The sequence below is a fragment of the Tympanuchus pallidicinctus genome, unplaced genomic scaffold (genome assembly GCF_026119805.1).
Source record: "Tympanuchus pallidicinctus isolate F22 unplaced genomic scaffold, pur_lepc_1.0 scaffold29, whole genome shotgun sequence".
NCBI lineage: Eukaryota > Metazoa > Chordata > Aves > Galliformes > Phasianidae > Tympanuchus > Tympanuchus pallidicinctus.
Genome location: NW_026294746.1, coordinates 6576800 through 6597539, shown reverse-complemented (window position 1 = coordinate 6597539; position 20740 = coordinate 6576800). Strand labels below are relative to the sequence as shown.

Here is a 20740-nt window from a genome sequence, read left to right as displayed (position 1 = left end):
GCTTACAATGCAAGAAACCAGGAATTCCAGTGCTGGGAAGCACCCAGCAGCACTGTGCAGATACTCACAGTGCTGTACACGGCAGAGACGGTCGGCGTGAAGATCCGCTCCTCCAGGGGCTGCTGCACGGGGCCGCGGGGGATCCTGAGGGCAGCATGTTAAGGAAAGCAGCACGGGGAGGGACGTGGGGGCAGCGCCACTTCCTCCCCACGCAGAGCCACAGCCACCATCGCCCTGTTTGCACTTGCCTCCATGTGGCAGTAAGTCGCCTCCTGCCCACACAGCGGAGCTGCTGCCAACAGGTTTTACGTCTCGGTGTGGAGCCAACTGCTGTAGTTCTCCCAACTTGGAAAGGGCACCCAGAGGAAATAAAGAGGGAAAGGAACAAACAAATGAGCAATCCCTGCTCCAAAAGGGACCGTTCCTGAGTTTGGAAAAACTGTTTCATCCTCGAGCAGGTTAGGATTTATTTTCTTATTTTAGAACTCATGTAAGCCATGGGAAAATAATCTTCTCTGAGCAGTCAGCTCGCTGCCTGCGCCCAGGGCTGGGTGCTGCTGCCAGGGCAGCTGCTTCCACATCACTTCTGGAAAGTGATGGTTCTCATCAGATTAAAAGGAAACCTCTAAGTCCTTCTGCTACAGGACTTGATCTGAGCACAAGACTGAAGGATACAGAAGTGCCTTAAGTTCCACTAAGCTTTAATGAGATCCAAAGGATGGAGAAAGTGCTTATTTCCTGCACCCGGCTTCTGACAAATGCAGGCACTGGGTGGGCAGCACAGTGCTCCCGGGGCTCTGAAGGGATGGGATGGGATGGGCAGCACAGTGCTCGCAGGGCTCCTATGGGATAGGATGGGATGGGCAGAGCGCTGCTCCAGGGCCACAAGCGAGGTGGTCAGTGCAGCCTGCCCTCAGCACTCTGCTACCAGGGTAATTCAGCCCCCGTTGCTGCATGCCATCCAAGGTGCCATGCCACACAGACAACAAATGCGCAGCACTTACAGCCAGGAGGAATTCCTCTCCAAAATCTCCCTCCTTTCCAGCACAAGTGAGCCCTCTGCCAACTCCCAGGGTTAAACAACCCCACTGCACGGCCCTGCTTGTACCACGTGTGCATTAAACAGTGGAAAGTATGAGACAAAGCCATCAGGTGAGCGTACAGAGCATAGAACCACAGCAAACCCAAACCCTCAGCACCATCTGCAGCTTTCTGGTGCACGGAATGTAAGGGAATCAGCGGTGCTGGCAGCATCAGCGCTCCGTGTCTGAGGGAAACTCCATCACAGCATGAACTCCTCAGGAAGAAGTTGTGCAAATCCTCCCAACTTTCTGCTCCAAAGCAGCTGCTCCTGTGCCCCAGTGGAGCAGCAGCGCAGCCACGTGCCTGGTTGTTTAGCAGGTACTTTAAATCAGCAAAACCCACTGAGACACCCCAAAAATTAAACAACTTTTCCTGGCATGAGCACATCAAACTGCAGTCAGAGGTTCAGAGACACAGGCAAAGACTTCTCTAAGAAGCCACATCCTCCTCACACCCCTCATTAATCCTGACATCAAGGACAGACTGCTGACTGCTCAAATCAAATTAAAAGGTGTTTGCAAAATGGCAGCAGTGGGGTTTACAGTGGGTACACAGCGTGCAACAACCAGGCTGCATACTGCAGCTCTACTGCTGCAAGCAGATGCAAACCATGCTCTGAGATTCACCACCTGCTGTACTTACTCATAACCAAAAGGATCTTCAGGCAAAAGCCATTATTAAGCTTGCTTCAATGTTTTACAGCCTGATATAAAGACCCTTACTGCAACATGTGGAGTCAACACTCACAACCGCATTGCCATTTGTCAGGAGGTATAAAATGTAAGTGGATCAACAAAGCGTTTATGTAAACTGGCCTCTTATTCCATCACCTTATTCTCTCTATTAAATGGCACAACCAAACTCTCTTTACATTTTCAATTATGAGCTATTTTACATGTGCAACAACCACACAATGCGCAGCTCTGTGCTGCCCTAACAGCCTCGTGCCCAGCAGAGCACTGCTCCGGGCAGCTCCCCACTGCTGCCCACTCCCTCACAGGGCTCCATCCCCACTCAGCACTAACAAAGCCATGGGCTCGCCTGTCCCTCTGCTAATTAAGGGCTCCTCATTAAGCACTGCTCCCAAGCGCAGTCCCAATCCAGACGCTGCAAGCAGTGAGGCTGTCAGCATTTACCCAGATCATACTGTGCTCCCACCCAGCACTCTCCCTGAAAATCAAAACTCGTCCTGAAATTTATCTTGAGCTTTTTACCTAATTACGTATCATTTATCTTAGTGCTTCATTTTAAGTAACCCAGGTGCTTCCTGCCCATTCTGCCTGCCGTAACATCGCCTGATCTACACTGCACACATCTCTCTATGCTCCAACTTCTGCACTCAGCGCCCATTCCACCAAAACCCTCTCCCAGCACCCTTACCTGCTCTGTGCCACACTGCCCTTCAGCCTCACCACAGCTGATGGAATGGGGTGGGAGGAATAGAACAGCAGAATCTTTGCTGCGAATGAGCAGCGTTCCCAGCATCTCATTCATTCCCCAATGCTTCCAAATAAAAATCAGCAATATTAAGGGCAGCAGCTGCAGGCAGCCACGCTGGTTACACCTGCAGACAAGCACCTAATTATCTGGAGCTCATTCCTTTCAGGCTCAGCTTTGCATCTCTAAATTAAAGAGAACTGGAGACGGCTCAGCAGCATGTAAATCACCCGCAGCCCTCGCTTCACCCAGCCCTGAGCAGCCTGCTGTCAGCATGGGCACCACGGCCATGCAAGCGCAACAGAACCCAATGCACTGCAGGCCAGTGAGACGCAAAGGAGATCTGCTTGTGCTACTCAGCCTGTTCCTGTCAACCCAAGTGCCAAAAGAAATCGTTTCTTTGGCCTGGATGGGGCGCTTCAGGTGGAAGCAGCTCTTTGTAAGGACAGGACTGGCTCCAGCAGCGGCCCCAAGCTCTGCCCCACCACAGTTCACACTGAAGCATCTCTGAAAAGGAATTTACCAAAGCACGGCCTGAGCAGGGCTAACAGCCAGCCGAGAGCTGTAAGCACCACAGATGCCCGCTGCACTGCAGCTGTGCCCAACACAGGGTTGGAGCACGGCTCTTGCTCAACTATGGACAACTCCTCAGCGGCCAACTTGCCTGAAAATATTTGTTTGCTGGCCCATCTTCCTCCATCAAAGAGCAGTTGCTGCTTTTTTTTTTTTTTTAATTCACATTTTATTCTTACAATACACAGCGTCTTCTAAGAGATGGAAAAGTCAATAGATTTCATCAGCTCCCTTCAGCTGGAAAGTCACAGCATCATGGAGAACATGCCAAGGGATACAGCCTTAGAATTCCATTTCATCTCAGCAGCAACATTTATGACCCACAGAGCCACAGCAGTACACCTATATGGATGGTTCCTGGCTGCAGACCCAGGGGCAACACCCGCACCTCCCCAGCACTGCCCCAACAGTATGCAGCCAAAGGACGAGGTTCTGTTCTAAGCACTAAGTGCCCTGGGAAAGGAGCCTATAGGCTCCTACGTGAGTGCTGGGGAGTGACAGATCACAGGTGGGAGCAGCTCGGGTGCTGAGGAACAAACACAGCCCTCATCCTGCTCGGTGCGGGCAGAGCAGCTATAGGAATGTGACACCACCGGAGCACGGGGCCCTAGCTTACACACAGGGCACAATTTTAATGGACAGGACAAACAAAAGGCAGCAGTCAAAGGGAAAAAAAGCAAAAGCAAAGTACCTAGGTTCTCAAAGTCATCACACCTGCCATGCCCACAGGGATGGGATGACGCCAGTGAAGTCCTCACAGCCCACATCCTTGCAGAGGGGAGCTAAGAAATGATTACAGTCACAACAAAGCCACCTTCCACGTGAAGCTTCTCCCGTGTAAGGCTCTGGGAGCTCTTCACCTCAGCAGCACCCACACACCTGCAGTGCAGGGGTGCACACAACTCCTCGAGCACCGAAGGACGGCTCTGCAGGCCCCAACCAGCCATCCTAGCACTCATAAAGCTGGAGCTGCTTTGCTGCACGAAGTTATCTGGCACAGCTTGAGAAAGAATAATGTAGCAGCAGCATGTGAAAATTGGCTGCACTCTGTTCTAAATTTATGCGAGGTACGGTGTGTTATCATGGATGCTGGGCCCAAGCCTTCATTAGGCAGGAAGGCCCCCAGAGGCCAGAACCAGCCCTGCACTGCTCAGCAGAGCGCAGTGTGCCTGCTGCAGGCAGGGAGCGTTTCCAGGGGCCCATCCAGCACAGAGCAGGGAGCCCCACCAGTCATCCACACGGTACCTGCTGTATGGGGAAGCATTGAAGCCTCTTTCACTCAGGAGCAGTTAAACCCTCCCCAACTTTCCACAGATTTAAGTGGGAGCAATTTTTCACGGATGCCCAAAGCACCGCACGCAGCTTTCAAACAGCTCTCACAGCCCATCCCCGCAGGGAGCTCTTGCTCGATAACCTTCCCTAATGCCAGCTGATGAAAAGCATCCCAACGAGGGGCAGAGCCAGAACCCCCCACATCCCAACCAAGACCCACGCCGTCAGAATGCAAAGTAATGCAACCAAACACCGTGCTGCCTTGAAGCTGGGCCAGCCTCACGCTAATCCAAAGCACTTCAGTTAATCTTTTGTTTCAAAAATTAACTTGTAAGGACCTGTAAGTCAGAACTTCGCCAAATGAAAGAAAGATTCTGCAGGTGCCTGTGCTGAGCTGAGCCGCTCACAGCTTTTCACATGCAGAGGTCGACTGAAAGCACCGATCCCCTGGAGGAGTCCAAGTAACTTCACTTTTATCTACGGCGGGCTCACCTCCCCTTCATACCACTTATTATTAACCTTCACTGCGTGGCGATCACAACCACCAGCTCTGCTGAAGGGGAAATCCAAGTGGAAATCCCCAGCGGGATCTGCAGACCGGAGCTCTGATTCATTTCCCCACACCTGCCACAGCCTGCAGCGCTCAGCCCAGCCCTACCACAAGCTTTTGCTGGTGGTTCCATGGACCTTAGGGTGACTTGCAAAGAACTGCTTAGAGATGCTTCTTAAAACACCGGGAGAACCAATGGGAGCCCTTTTGATCGACTGTACCAGAAAGTGTTTCCAACACAGAAAATCCCAGGAGCGGCAGCCAAGAGGAAAAAGAAATATTGAGGCTGCAGAGCAGAACGTCAGCATCGCAGCCTGCAGCCCTGCTCAGCGTTACTGCGGGCCATTCAGCTGACCAGGGAGACAGCCTGGTTTCCACTTCAACTGTTTTAATTTTGCATTATTTTACCTTGCATTTGTCTGACTGAACCACACACTGGATGATCAGCTCTTGTAAGTCTTTACCTCTACCAGGTATGCCATAACCTTGTTGGAGAAGGAGAGGCTCTCACAGCCAACCAAAGTTAAAAAGCAGCAGCACGTTTTTTCCTTCCGAGGCATTCAACCCTTTTGCTGCACGCAACGTCGGAGCTCACAGCAGCCCCTGTGCTCGGTTACAAGAGGGCTGCTGGTGATTCACAGCAGGGCTGAGGTCTCACCTGGGGCTGCAGTAACGCCCTCAAACAGGGATGGCTGAGCTGCTCTTTCTTCAGAAAGACGTGGATGGATGGCGGTGGAGGAATGTAAGAAGTGGGCATTCATGATGTTTGTCAAGAGACAAAGCAAACTGAGGCTCTGGCTCCTGGAAAAGTTTATCAAATGCAATGGTTATCTGGCAACAGGAGTGACAGAACCTCTTGAATCTGATCTGTGAGGCCTGAATTTCGGTGCAGGGCTGTGCCAAACCATCCACGTCCTCACACAAAGCTCCTGCTTCCAAGAAGGTTCCTATTTTCAGAGAAATCTCAGAGAGGCTGTGGGTGCTCCATCCCCGGAGGTGTTTAAGGCCATGCTGGACAGCCTGGGGCAATCTGGTCAAGTACTTCATCTAGCAGGTGGCAGCCCTGCCTGTGGCAGAGCCTGGGAACTCGATGATCCTTGAGGATCCAACTCAAGCCATTCTACGATTCCACGAAAAAAAAAAGCAAGCAGATCTCAAGAGGACAGGCACTTGAGATGGAAGAGCCTGCATGAAAAGCAGTACTATGACACTTAGCACGAGGCCGTATAAAAACAAGCAAATCCATATTTATTTCCAATGCATCTCCCACATTCTGTACTCCAGCAACCACTGTTAACATTGAAAATACAAAAAGAGCAGCAGTGAAAGGGGCACCCAAGGTCAAAACACAGGCCAAGGCTCTTCAGCCCAAGACTCTGATTACAAGAGCCTTCCATTGAGGCTTGCAGGAGAACACAGCAGCTGCACAACAGCGTGAGCAGGGATCTCACAGTGAGCACACCAAAAGGCACAGAGGGTTGGGCAACGCACCCCAATACAAACCCTCTGCCACTGCATTTCAATGGCTGAAGATGCAAGGAAAAAACGTCCTCTTATTATCAGCTGGGAAAATTCGGCACCAAAGTAAATAGAAGTGGAAAGGACAGTTTTAGTGCCGTCTCACAGACACATTCCACACCTTTAAGCACGGTGAAGACCCCACAGCCTTCAGATTTGTTTCTCCCTTAATCTGTGAGAGCCTGAATGTATTTATTAGCCTTCCAGACATCGGGCAAGGCTCATCTCTTCGTACAGGAAATTGGGAGGAATTCAGACAGCGGTTTATTTAACATTCAGCCTCCCCCATAGGGCTGCTCTGGCACACAGCGATGTCACCTCAGGCATTTACTTACAAAAGCTGAAAAAAACATAATAAAAGAACAACTGAAAAACCAGAACCAGACCCTCTGACAAGAAACACAGAGCTAAAGACAACATTTACCAGGGCACCAGGAGCGTTCACAGCATGCAGCTGAGCACTCCAAAAGCCACCCCTGGCCACAGGCTACAGGAACTCCTTTTGAGTAATTAATGAAATAGTAGATTTGGAGGGGGGGGAGGGGGGCACAGGGCTAAGGAAACCTTCCAAGGATCTACATTTGCAATAACGCTGAGAGCTTCCTCTCAGGAGTGATGGCATCCACCAGATCCATCTTTTACTGTGCAAAGGATTTCCAAGTCTGTTCTATCCCATTTAACAGAGTGCTGCCATGAGGTATTGGCCTCGCTCACATGATCCTTTCAGAGGTGCAGAAATACAGTCACACTTATTGCTCCGAGTGCCACATTTTATCCTCTCATTGAGTGGAAGACAACGCAGCTTTTCGTTCCATTAAACAGCAGTTTAGAGTGCCGAAAACGCAACTATTTGTGTAAAAAGGAGTGTGCTGAGATGCTCCAGAGCATATGGCAGCCTGCGGGCAGAAGATCATTGCCACAACCAACCCCATCGCCCCCTGATTCATCTCCAACAACACCCCTGGTTTGGGGGCATGCTGCCCCAGCGACGGTCTGCAATGGAGAAGGAACAACCCTAACATCTTCTACCTCCCTCTTGGACGCCTTCACCTTTATTTCTGCATGCCTGCTCTGCATTGGCCCTTTCAATCAGCTGCTTCCTAACATTTTATTTCCAGGAATTAATTCCCATACTGATGTTTCAGAACAATTAGAAAGCGCCTTCCAGCAGCTTTCAGATTTACTAGCACAGACACAGACAAGCAGCTTGGTTTTCACTCATCTCTACCTGCTGGTAGGAGGGAGCACACACACATCCTCCACTTGTAAAACAAAGCCACACGCTGCACCCACTTGGGAAGATGCTGAATGAATTCACAACTCATGTACAACGCTCTCTAAGCACCTAACAGCCATTTAGCAGAACCAGCTGTGCCAGTAAGAGCCTTTCTCTTCCACTGCCAGACCAGAACTAACCAGGAGAACGTGGAGACAGGCCCAGCGGTGGGGGGAGGCCAGTGGGCGGCTCCACAGCCCCCAGCCACATCCTGCTCCGGGGATGTGCCCGCAGCACACACTGCTCCCCCGGTGCAGAGCAGGATGGGATGCCCCACTCCCTCTTGGCCCTCTGCAACTTTTTCTGCAAACTGAGCAAACAAAATGAACGCAGAAATATCATCGTGGCTCCTGAAACATATAACAATGAGAGCGAGGGCTGCTGAAAGAGAAAGCGGGGACTGAAAGTATTAACAAAAGCCCACAGCACACTGGCTGTGGCTAAAGCTAGGGCCTGAAAGACTTCTTTGTTACCCGGTCAATGCAAGCCTGTTCAGCGGCCCAATATATAGCAGAAAGAAAGTGAGGGTGGGAGGAAGAAGGGTACTGTCTCTTCAGGGGACGTCTCCTCAGCTGCCAGGCTGCGAGGGGAGCGGGCTGCTCCAACACAGGGAGCTCTGAGCAGCCCAGCACCACCCTCACCAGCAGGGCTGCAGGAGCTCGATGTGGGTCCCAGCGTGCCGTGCAGGGCAGCCCATCGCACACCCTCTGCTGCTCAGGGAGCTGCAGGAAGAAACCAGCGCACGCTGCCTGGCAGACCCTGTCTTTCTGCACCAACTGATGCTGCTGCACTGAAGCGTGCGCACACTTCGCTCCTAGGGACTCCACAGCTATTTTTGGAGTTGGCCAAGAGGCAAGAAATTTCTCTATAAAAACAAGCAAATTAATTTCACTGCCTTTAAGGCAAGGGCTTAACTGCAATCGCAGCAATAACTTCTGCAAGAGCAGCTTGTAAAGATAAAACTTTTTTTTTCCTGTGCCATAGCTGACCTAAAAGGGAGCGAAACTCCGCGGTTACCCCGGTTTTAATTAAATTTGATTGATAGCCCATTACATGAGCACGCACAAAGCCACAGTTTGCACAGGATGCCTTTTCCTTTCAGGTTTTTCAATACAGAAAGGACTCCCGTTCTCAACTGCTAGGATACAGATCTTTTTGGAAGCGCTGATCTGTTGGAGTGCTGCGGAGCAGGGAGGGCCTCGTTAAGGGCAGCGCGGTGCCGCGGACATCGCTGCGCTCCAGGCACAAAACCGCTTTGTTTCTCTGCAGGTGGAAAGGGAGATAATGTGGGGAACTCAAAGAAAAAGCTTCCGAAGCAAAGCCTCTCTGCTCACAGTACCTGTGGCTGCTCAGAGCGGGGTTTTCCAGCGTGCTCTTATGTCACCTCCTCATCTTTCCTTTTCCTTTAACACCTGTGTGCTGCACACTCAGCTCCAGCAGCAACTTTAATCAAACCCCTTCACTGCAAAGCTGCACCGCTGCCACCACAGGCACACGAGCACCAGGAAGGCCCGCATGGCAGCACACCCTGCCTTCAGGTCAATGTGTATTTGTTCCACTTATTTTGGCTTCGTACAGCCCAGAAATACCAACTGAAGCCAACACACTTTCTGAGCTGCGGTAACGAAATGCCAGCATTCAGGTATCAAACAGGATGAGAACAGAGGCTGCAGCGCAGCATTCTGTGTACAGCCCAGCCAGGGCATCAGGGACAAACAGCACAGCAAGGACGTGTGAGCCAAGAAAGCCTCTTCAAAGCACGGTCAGTAATGGTCTCCTGCTTCTACATCCTTGCTTTTACTGAACTGTGAACCGTAAGGAGCACAGAGCTTTCAACCGCCTCATTCATCCTGACTCACATTTTGCAGCTGCCTAAGCCCGCTCTGAGATGGGAAGTTCTGCTGTTCCCCACTGCCTCAAGGCAGCACAGACATCGTGCATACACCCCTCCCCTGGACAGGAACAGGATCTCAGCCCAATTCCAGCTGATGGTTAAAGAACTCTTCAATTCAGAGCCCCATGTGGTTAACCCCACAAGCTTCCATCTTCTTCTGCCCAGGCAGACACGGATGTTCCCAAGGGGAAGCTGATATTACCACTAGACAAGTGATGTTACCGAGGAGCATCTGCGTGCTGCCCTTTGCTATCTGTGGGACAACCACTCCTGGGTTGGTGCAAGGACCATTTTGCTGCACTTCCCATGTTCTTAAAGGGAATTCGCCAAGTCCTGGCTCTCTCTGCAGGCTCAGGGCACACCAGCAAAGCAAGAAAGCTCCTCTCCAGCACTGCGACTCACCAACCTCCCATACAGCCGTGCCACAGCCACTGCAGGCCGGAGCAGTCACAGGGCAGTCGGCTTGGTCCACTCCAGAGTGACACAGGGATCCTGGGGAGCAGCACACAGGGATCCCTGTCTGGAAGTTCGCTGGATCCCTGGAGCAAAAGTCAGTTGCAGTTCCATTATTCAAATCTTGATTAAATCTTGCATTGAGGATATTTCTTAATCAACATGCCTCAAGTGACTACTTGAAGGCTAATCCCTCAAAGCCTTCATTCAGGGTAGAGAAGATTCTTCTGTAGCTTTAACACACCAAGGAGCAGGTAGAACATGAAAACGATTATCCACGAAGCTTGTTCTTTCCAGAAATACTTGGCAGAGCACTGGATTATTTTTTTTTGTCTGTTTCATATAAACACAATGTAAAATGAAGTTGTAACAGTCTCAAAATGCCCTTCAGCATCTAAAAACGAACCAGGCTGGGAGGCAAGAAGCCACTGCGCACAAGGTGCTCCTCAGCATGGTGCAGCAAGAGAAGGTCCTCTTCAGGCTGCTAACTGCATTTATTTTTGCAATTAGCTACAACAGAAGGAAAAAAGAAAAAAAACCAAACACATTGCCTGGAAGAGAGCTACCTTAGCCCTGCTTTCCTCTCCAAGGCCCTTCTAGACCAGCTTCTGGCTACCAAGCATTTGGTAACCGCTGAGCTGTATCTCTGGATGGGCTGAGCAAGGAGATGGCATGCTGGCACCAAACCCCCCCCAAGCACACACACCAGAGGTGACTGCACACTGGAAACTGTCCCTGAGACCATGAAAGTGAGGAGGCTGCCAAAACAAGGCTCCCAGCTGATAAGCTGAGCTAACCACACCCCGCAGCTTTGCCGGCACGGAAACCATCAGATTCCTCCCCGAACAGCTTCAGCAGAGAGACTTACTTACAGCATTCAGATGAGACTGAATGGTAGGGGTGGGAAAAGGAAATATGGGCAGGGAAGTTTCCTGGATCACTTAATCAAAGCGACAGACAGCAGCCAGCCACGGGGAAGGTGGAAACACGGCCGGCCCGTCGCTCCCAGTGAGCATGGAGGAGCCCCGAGTGAAGAAACCATCACTTGGGAGAGTGGGATGCAAAGGAAGAGAGAAATCTTTCATAGGAAAGAAGCACTTAGAGAGAAGCTTCACGCCCACAGAAGTCCCAAGCGGCAGCCAAGCACGAGCTGGGGTGACACAGGCCAACGTGGCACAAAGCAGCGCCAGAGCCAGCATGTGAGGAACACCATGGATCCCTTCATCACATCCCCTGGGACAACACCACGCAGCCAGCAGCAAGAACAGGTCATGATTGTTTGCTCCATGTTTTGCTTTTTTTTTTTTTTTTTTTCCCCTCTTTCAGAACAGTTACTTAATGCACACAGTTATTTCCATACTGAGTTCTCACTGCAGACACACAGCTAGCTGAGGACACTGGAGTTCAAGCAGAGGGCCAGGTGACAGCCAGGTGAACAGCACAGAGCAGCAGGCTCTGCTCGTCCCAAATCAAAGCAGGGCAGGGACGAGGGCATGAAGGGCAACACCAAGCTGGACAGAAAGATCAACACAGTGCTTTTCCAGTGGGAAATTATTAGATACCCTGGGAGAAAAAGAAAACAAAACCAAAAACTCCACCTCTTCAGTTTCAGCAGACCAACCTTCCTTTGGCCAAACTGCTGCTCTTACAGCCTACCGCAGCCTGCAGTGTCGGTATCAGCCTGCCTCCCCAGCACCAAACTCACCAAGTGAAGCCATCCATCTCCAGCTCCCCTCCAGCACAGCAATTATCTGTATCTGGGGCGTGTTGTTACAAGATAAGAAGGGGAAAAAACTTCCTAAGCCAGACTCGAGCACTGCAGCAGCTTTCATCCACAGATTTTCACCTGCGAGCCCAGATTTCAGCGCTGTTTGCTGCCATTTACTACAACACAGCATGCCCATTTTTACCCTCCTGTGTGTTTCATTCACACAGAACTGCCCCCAGCCCACCCTCATGCCCTACGAATGCAGATCAGCTGCTCCAGCTGCCAAGGCCACTGCCACACGTGCCTCTTTGCCTTATGGGGACGCCCACTGGGACTCACCAGCCTCGCAGTGTGCCCCGTTTTCGGGCTGTGCTTCTTACCACATCTCTAATACTTCACACTGCAACTTCATGGGAAAATGTAACACCTTGCTGGTCAGTCTGTCAGGAACCATCGTGGTGACAGCAGTGTTGTCACCCATACTGACTATCCTCCCAGGAACTCCGCAGGTATGTTTCTAGTGAGCAGGAACGCACATTGCAGCTCCCAGCTTCCTAATGCCTCACCATTCCCCTCAAGAATCTTTACTTCAGCGGTTTATCAAAATGAAATGAAACTGTAAGTACCCTTTTGCATGTGCAGAGCTTATGATTTCTCTCAGGTTCAAATCCCAGGTCAGACAAAAGGCAGTTCTGGAAGCACAGCCCGCGGGGACGGCAGAGTGATGCCTCACACCCCGCTGCAGAGCCACAGTACACAGCAGCCTGGCTGACAGGAGCTCCAGGCCTCTGCAATCCAATGCTCTGCACGTCCTCTTCTTCACACATGGGCTCTCAGTAGCATGCTTTCTGCACATCTCCATAGGGTGCTTGACAAGAGCCTCGGCAGCAATACATTTGTCCCAGCAGAATCTGAAGAAGAGCAGGAGAGTTCCATGGCAATCCTCACGTACAAAGCGAGTTTTGCGTGCAGTGGCCCCACATGGATACCAAGGAAGATTTCCACACACACACTCTGCTGTGTGAAGCAGCTCTGCTGTGACACTCCAATCCAAAGTACAGCGGGAGGCAGCCAAGATGTATGGACACGATGTGCCATCCACGGAAGGAAGCTCAGGACCCATCCATACCTTCTGCCTGCTCAGACCTCTTTGCATGCAGGAGACATTAAGACAAATACTCAGGTGCAGGGACGAGAGGAAGAAAAGGATTTGCTTCCATCTGGTAGCACCGAGCTTTGTGTTGGACACTTCAGAACGGGGGGACCAAAGCAAACACCCAGAATGTCCGTGGTGCAGAGCAGAGAGGAGCCGGGCAGCCTCACATCGCTCCTCCAGCCAGCAGCCAGCTCCAAAGGCGTCCCAGCACCACCCAGAGCTCCAGCTGGCAGCAGCCCTGGCACTGCTCCTCCCGCCCCACAGTGCGGATGTTCGGAGGTCCCACACCCTGCTGGCAGACCCTGGGGCCGTGGTACGAGCAGGGCAGTTACACAACGCATTGTTCCATCCAACCACGCTTCTGCTGTTTCCTGTGCAATGCAGGAACATTTGCGAGCTACCCCCAGCAAGCATGACAGATCTCTGCTGTCCTCTATTCGTCAACAAAAGCACATCACACTGAGGATGGAGCTAGATCTTAAGGAAGAACAGCCCAAGCTCCTCCTCTCAGGAAGCATTTCAGCCTTCTCCTGGAAGCAGAGCTCAGCAGGCTGCCCCGAGCCCTTCCCAAGCCCCAGCGCATTCTGCCTCAGCCATGACAATGCCAACTCCTCAGTGGAAACAGAGAGCCATCCTGCTTTCACACATCCCAGCACAGCTGGGAGCAGCCCCACACTGTCAGCAGAGCTCTGCTTCCTTCGACAGGCGCTCCCCAGGCTGACTAACGCCCCCCTGCAATGACCCACGACCCAGTAACTCAGGCTCCTGCACCTCTCCTCACCATGACCCTCATTAAGGCACGCACACTTTACTAGAAAGCTTTCACTGACTATTCCCACTGCTGACATTCAGGACATTAAATAAGACGTTGTGGACAGAGGTCTCCTCCATAAAATTCACATGATTTTAGTCTGCCAGGATCGGAATTTGGTGACAGCACAATTCATTCATTTATTTAATGATCTTAATGTCAGCCTGAGTGGATAAAGTGTGCTTTGGCTTCAGCAAGAGATGGGGACGGTGCCAAGCACCAGCAGCAATGGTTTCTGATAGGCCTGCAGCACCAGGTGCCACTGCCCTGCAGCACGGCTGGATCCCACGTCTTGGGGGCGGAATAGGAATCCTGCACAGCCCAACTCAGTGTGCAAACTCAGAACCAAACACTTCAAAATGAAGCAGTTCAGTTGTACAGGTGGACTTCATGGTTTGTGCTGTTTTGTTTTTTATTTTTAAGAAAAGGGTTTTGGAAATGTAATCAATACAATTAAGTTGAGGAGTTAAAGCTCACAGAGCATTCTGCAAGATTACACTTGGCAATATTTGCATATCAACGAAAACTGCACCTTTTTTCTTTTTGAAAGAAGACATAAAAGCACTCAGAAAACTACCTTAAAACACCTTCACTGAAAGAAACACACAGCCCGAGTTGCAGACAGGTTGACAGGCGAATTATTTGCATTTTACAGCACCAGAATACAAAACGCAGAGCCCAGAAGAGTAAAGCATTTGAAGACAGACCATTCAGTAACCAGTATTTCTATTTGTGTCAGTACTGGAAGGAGAGACGCCACAAACTGAAGCTCACCACACATCCTACAGCAAGCCAAACGCCTCAGCAGCTCAACAAGCACAGCCAGGAGCTCGTCCACCCCAACCTCACAAGGCCGACATGGGCATCAATCGGCCGCTCCCAAAACTGTTCTCCCAGCACACTCCAGAGCCTGACCCGCACCATGGATTTCACATCACAGGTCACAACTAACATGCTTTAAGGCTTTTTGATTTCAGCCACCAGGGCATTTAAATCAAGCTGCTGGTAAGTCAGTAACTCACACATCATCTCACTCAGGTGTAAATCAAACCAACACAAAACCAAAGAGGGAATCATTATTTGGCAACCTGAGAGAGAACCAGCACAACACGAAGCAGCTTCCACCTCGCAAAGGCTTCACAGCCCAAGACAACTTGTGTTACTTAAGATGTGCAACAGTGCGAGCTCTTCTCGCTTCTCCCCGACGCTCCCCCGATGGTTCTGGAGGACGCCCCCAGCACCGGGCAAGGATCAAAGATGTGTTTCTCTGTCAAGAAGTGCAGCTGAGAATCCACTTTGCTTTTCCTCGGTCGTGTTCAGAGTTCTAGAGATGTGTCAGCTCACACCCAGATAAAGGACACACAGAGGCCTTACAACCGACAGCAGAAATGCATCACTTTGGTGGTGGGGTTGACTTTGATCTGACAAAACCTAGGGAAGCCCCGGGGCCTTGCTCTGTGTAGGAAAGCAGTCCATTTCTGGCCATCTCAGATGACTGAAGAGTAAAGCAGAGGTAAAAACAACTTTTAAGGTACAGTAAGAATACAGAACGTGTAATTTTCCTTTCAGGAAGGAAGGAAGCGCTGTCCCATTAACCCAGTTACGTGCCTGGCAGCAATTTGACTCAAGTCCCATCAGCAACAGTGTGCCATCACCTGCTATGAGGACAGAGCATGCTCTGGGACACCTCCCAGTCACAGAACACAACACAAGGATAACACGTACCCAAAAATACCACCAGCCTAGAAGCTCATTCCGCTCTCCTCCCTTTGATCCTTCCCTTTTAAGAACCCATCCTATTTTCTCCTTCCAGCTGTCCCACATCATCATTTCCTATTTGGGAGGCAAAACCAAGTCCACAGCCCGGAAAGGAGAACTGTGCCTAGGAGAAGATCTTGGAAATACCGCAAAGTGCAAACATGACACAGAGAGAAGTCGCACCAACCTTCAGGATGGGGAAATGAGCTCCTGAGCTCAGCCAGAGCACGGCACCGCGAGCCCAGCAGCAACCGCCTGCACCCTCCTGCTCATTCACTGCAGAAAAGCCTGTGCAATTACAAGCAGACACCCAGTCACAGATGCAGCTTCCCATTAAAGAAACGCCTGTAAAGCAGCGATACTACCCACCTCTAATTCCTTGGAGTGAAAATTCCAGCAACTCTAATCATATTAGAGGATTTACGCACAACTAAACTTGACAGTCGACTAGCCCTGAAAACACTGGATTAAGCAGAAAAAGAAAATACAGGTTATCTCTAAAGAGAGGCCTTCACTGCTAACTCTTACCGAGAAACAAAACCAGAGCAAATGCACCAGCTCTACGCAGCCCAGCACGAGCTGCTGACATGAAAGAGTCTTTCAGGCCCGACACAGCAACAGACAAAGCCCGCACACACAGACGGGCATCCCGCTTCCCAACTCCGAGCACGGCGCTTCCTACTCCTAGGTCTCCCACTGCTCCCCAGTCAACTTCTCACCACGGATAAAAATAAAACCCGCATTCCCAAATCGGTGCTGCACACCAAAATATATACCTGCGAGTAAAGCAGCCTTGTCCTGCAGGCTTCTGCCACAGAACTCACACCGGCACGCCTCCAGACATGAGAAGAAAACAAGCTGTTGCAAATCCCATTTTTGGAAGAATGGCTTTCTCCAAGACATTTCACCACAAAATCTTATAAAGCAGATTCTTATAAAGAATCCACCACAGAATCTTATAAAGCAACACATCTGCGCCATAACATGATTAGCTTTTGTCATTAAATAAATTAAAGCAATTTCTGCTCGAAAGAACCCTGAGATGTGCCAAGGCTCTGGAATATCAGCATGGGAGACGGCTGAGGTCTAAAAGCACTTAAATTTTGGCAGCATGCTTGCATCCTGTGCCTGCTCCTCCTCTGCACAGCAGTTCCTCCACTCGCCGTGTTTTCAGAGGATGCTCTATCGCATGCCCTCTTCAGAACGAAGACGGGTTGATGGTTGGGCTATGGGGTGACTGTTGGATTAGGTGATCATATTGGTCTTTTCCAATCTTAATGACTCTATGACCTTCAAGGTTCCAGGTATGTTTAAAACTGAAACATCCCTGAGGCAATGAAGCTGTCCCTTGTGTCCCTCTGCTCAGCCAAGGTTTCAGAAAGCCCCTGAGCTCAAGGTTTGAATGCCAGTAAGAAGTGAGGAGAACCCCTGAGCTCACCTCAGTCCTCCCCTCCTACCCACCTCTCTCCTTTTACAACCAGCACTCCAAACACCCTTATCCCAAAGCTCCAGTTGGATCCCTAACACATTCTGTCCCCATCCCATGTTGCCATGGCTCTCCTTCACTCCTGCACACGTCTCCTGACAGAGTCACCACAGGAGCAGCTGCTGAGAGGGCCTGAGCACAGCCAGGGCACCTTGCGGGAGCAGGAGCACACGCTGAGTTACCCAGGAATACCTGCAAAACCAGAGCTTCCATGCACAGAAACGTACTGCACACACACAGACACAACAAAAGCCACAAATGCCAGCCCTTCCTTTCTGCTTTTCAGAAATGGAATCGAAGAAGGAGGGCTGAAAGGAAAGAGAAAGACTTTCAAACAACAGCTCTGAGCGTGGCACACACCAATCTGTTTGCCTTCCACAGCGCAACATTCACTTGTGTCTGGTCTGGGAAGACACTGGTGACCTAATTATATTGATCCACCACACTTACAGTATGAGGACCTTCTGAAGAGCAAATGGTTGTGACACACAGAAAAAGCACCTTCGGAAGCGCGTAAGTGGGAGCACGGAGGGAAGGGAAGATGCTGTGCATTGAACACACAGCAACTGAACAGACACAAAGGGCCGCAGGGCGCAGGCAGCCCCCAGCACACCTCCTGGGCTCCGCGCTTTACGGAGGAAGCCTTGCAGAACAACTGCACACAAACCTGCTCCTCAGGGACAGCCTGACGGCAAGCAAAGATGGACAGATCTAAGGTTTGATAAAAGCATCCCCAAAGTGTCATTTCACAGCAACACAGACGCACCCCATCCGTCCCACGCAGGGCTGCAGGGCTCGCACCAACAGCCAGGCACCGCTCCTGCCCAGAGCCAGGCCTGGCCACCACAACAGCCATGATGCCAGCCTAACTTACTCCTACACAGAAAACTGCATTTCTTGAGGCCACTGTGCCACAGCAACATAGCAAAGCATGGTCGTGTCTTGTTGCAGCAACCCTGCTGCCTTCTCATCCAGCGCATAACAGAACAGAACTCCTGTCAGAACATTGCTCTTCTCCATGTCCATCGCCCTCCAGCTTCACTTTTCAAGAAATCTCTTTTTAAAATCTCATCCCCCTAAGTTTTCCTTTCTGCTCATTACTCATTTCCTACAAACACACACAAAGTAAGAAGCCTCCTTCCCGCACAGCTTTCTCCCCCCCGATTCTGCTTTTCCCATCCTACATACAGACCTTTAATTCCATGTGACACTGAAACCACATGCTTCCAAAGACACAAAGTTCACCACGTGCAAACAGCTGTAGTTTAAAAAGCCCGAGCCAGCACCTCCATCTATCTACCTACAGACATAACCTTCATTTGTGATGGCTCGTATCAGCCAACAGCCCCCATGCTGCAGTGCAGAGAAGCACAGCCCGGCCGTGTGTGCAGAACTGCACTTCCAGATCGTCTGCCATGGGGTAACTGCCTCAACAGTGGCACCAAAACAGAAAAAAGGACCAAACAGAACTAAAAACACGGCTGAACTCAGATGACCCTCTGCACTTCGGTAAAGCTCCAGTGAACTACCGAAGCCTTGCTTGGGAGCAGCGCTGATAAAAAGGTAACAGCTTTTGTTTACCAACTGGAAACACACACAAACTTTCAGCCCAGGGAAAAGTAGTGACAGTGTGGGAATGCGGCTCACTGGCAGGGCACCAGCTTTCTGCCTGTGACAAGGGCAGGTTACCAGGTCAGAAATGCTACTGCTATCCCATCTACGGCACTGCCTTCAGCCCACTCAACACTTCTCCACTCCCTGGGCCTCTGGCTCTGGGGACACGCCTTCTCCCTGTGCTGCCTCCCATGGGCCTCAGAGGGAAGCTGGGCTTCTTCCCCCCACACACACACCTCTGACAAAGCTCGCTCCAAAGCAGAGTTCTTCTGCCCTGCCCCTGACAGACCACCACCAAGCCCAGAGAAGCATCCAAACCCCTCACAACTCTGTGAGTAATGAGCAGATGTGTGTGCTTTGGGAGAGCAGCACGCTCCCAGTCCCAGGCACCCAGCAGCACCCACCATGCAGGGACGACCCCTTTGCAGCAGCCATAACGCCTGCACCCAAACTGAGCAGCTCCCCCAGCAGCGCCTTCGCTCACCAAACACCGCTGATGGCAGTGACAGCAGCTCCACACTGCTTTCCCCACGAAAGCCCACGCTGGGATTCCAGCAGCACGCCGGGAGCACAGCACAGCCCTCCAGCACAGCCTCACTCCTTCCCAGCTCTCACCTGACCCAAACACTGTGAAGCGCCAGCAGCCCCGTGACTTCAGCAGTGTTATTTGTGGTCAGGCCTGGCCGGAAGCTCACCAAAACAATGGATCTGAACCGATCACAGCAAGGCTCTGCTTTGCCACCTCAAAACTGAAAGTGAGAGCAATGGAACTCTTCAACGCAGGGAACACGCTGAGCACACACATCCCACGGCTCCACGGCTCCCATGGAAGTCGCTCCACAGCAGCAGCCATGCACACTGCGGCCCAAACCGGGCTCACCCACCCACCCCCCAGCTATGGAGCAGTGAGGGCTGACAGAGCAGAGCCCCACAGCGCTGCTGACCCCATGGGCTTCTCCCAGAGCCCCTCATGCCCCCACAAAGAGGCCTCAGCCTCTTTATGGCAAGTTAGAACATGGCTTCTCTCCCACCAATACCATGGGTGTTGGGGAACCCCACGGCACAGACCCAAGCGGGCAGCAGGGCCGTGCTCCCACCACAACACAACAGAGCACCGCAGCACTCACCTGAAGCGCAGCCTTCAATTAAAAGTTCACCGGGGGGTGCGGAGTGGGGAGGAACAAAACACACACACAGCCAGGGCCCCCCCCACACACACAGCCCCAACCCCGGGGGGCGGCCCGTCACCCCCCAGCAGGTGCACCCCCTCCCCCAACACACACACCCGGCAGCCCCCAGCGCCGAGCCCCCACCCCGCAGCCCCCCGTGCCCGCTCCCCGCCCCCCACCCGCCCAGCGGAGGGCAGCGCCGGTCTCCCCCCCAAACCCCGATCCGCCCGGGGCAAAGGATACTGCTGGGGCGCCGCGGGCGGCAGGGCCCTGATGGCGGGGTGAGGCGCGGGCGCCGCCGCCGGGTGAGGGGGAGCCGGGGGGGGAGGCGGCCCCGCCGCCGCCGCCGTCGCCCCGCTCCCGGGGCCGGGCCCTGCCGCCGCCGCCGCCGCCGCGCCGGGTTTCAAAGCCGCCTTCTGCGGTAAACTCATCGCCGAGCGGAGCCACCACCCCCCGGCGGGGAGCGGGGCCGGGGCCGGGGGAGAGCCGGGCCGCGGGAGCGGGCAGCGGGCCGGGGGCCGGGGCGGCGGCCGGGGCAGCGCGGCGGGCCGGCACCGGCGCCGGTCTCCGTGACAACGCGGCTCCCGAGGGCTCGGCGCGGGGAGGGGACGGCGCGGGGCCGGCGGGGAGGGGGGAGGGGGGGCGGCTCAGGCCGCGATGCTCATGGGCCGCCGGCGGCGGGGGGTCTCGGTGCCCTTCCCCGGGGGCGGCGGCGCCCTTCGCGGCGGCGGCTCTCGGGCGATGCCGGCGGATTTTCCTCACTGAAGTAGCGGAGCATCAAACATGGCGCTGCGGCCGCCTCCAGCAGTCCGGCAGGACGGACGCTCGGGCGCCTTCGGGCCGCTCCGGAGCCGCTCGGCCCGCCGGCGCTCGGCAACCTTCGGCTCTTTCCGGAACCGCTCGCCGGCGAGGAGCTCTCGGTAAACCTCGGCTCCTTCCGGAGGCCTTCGCGGGCGCACGCGCCCCGCTCCCCTTCCCGGCC

The 20740-nt window shown here is 52.7% G+C and overlaps 1 protein-coding gene across 6 annotated transcripts in view; it reads right to left on the bottom strand.

The window, feature by feature from the left end:
• EIF4G3 (eukaryotic translation initiation factor 4 gamma 3) overlaps positions 1-20076 on the bottom strand; it is a 92152-nt gene extending 72076 nt beyond the window's left edge. For 2 of the 6 annotated variants that reach the window (XM_052691696.1, XM_052691697.1), the window contains exons 1-2: positions 20002-20075; positions 69-144 (exon numbers count right to left, since the gene is read on the bottom strand). The gene's annotated coding sequence lies outside the window, so the exon portion shown is untranslated. Of the gene's footprint in view, positions 1-68; positions 6929-20001 lie in introns of those variants that run through there. The other 4 variants (XM_052691698.1, XM_052691693.1, XM_052691694.1 and 1 more) reach the window with 4 other exon arrangements.
• Positions 20077-20740: the final 664 nt, after the last annotated feature.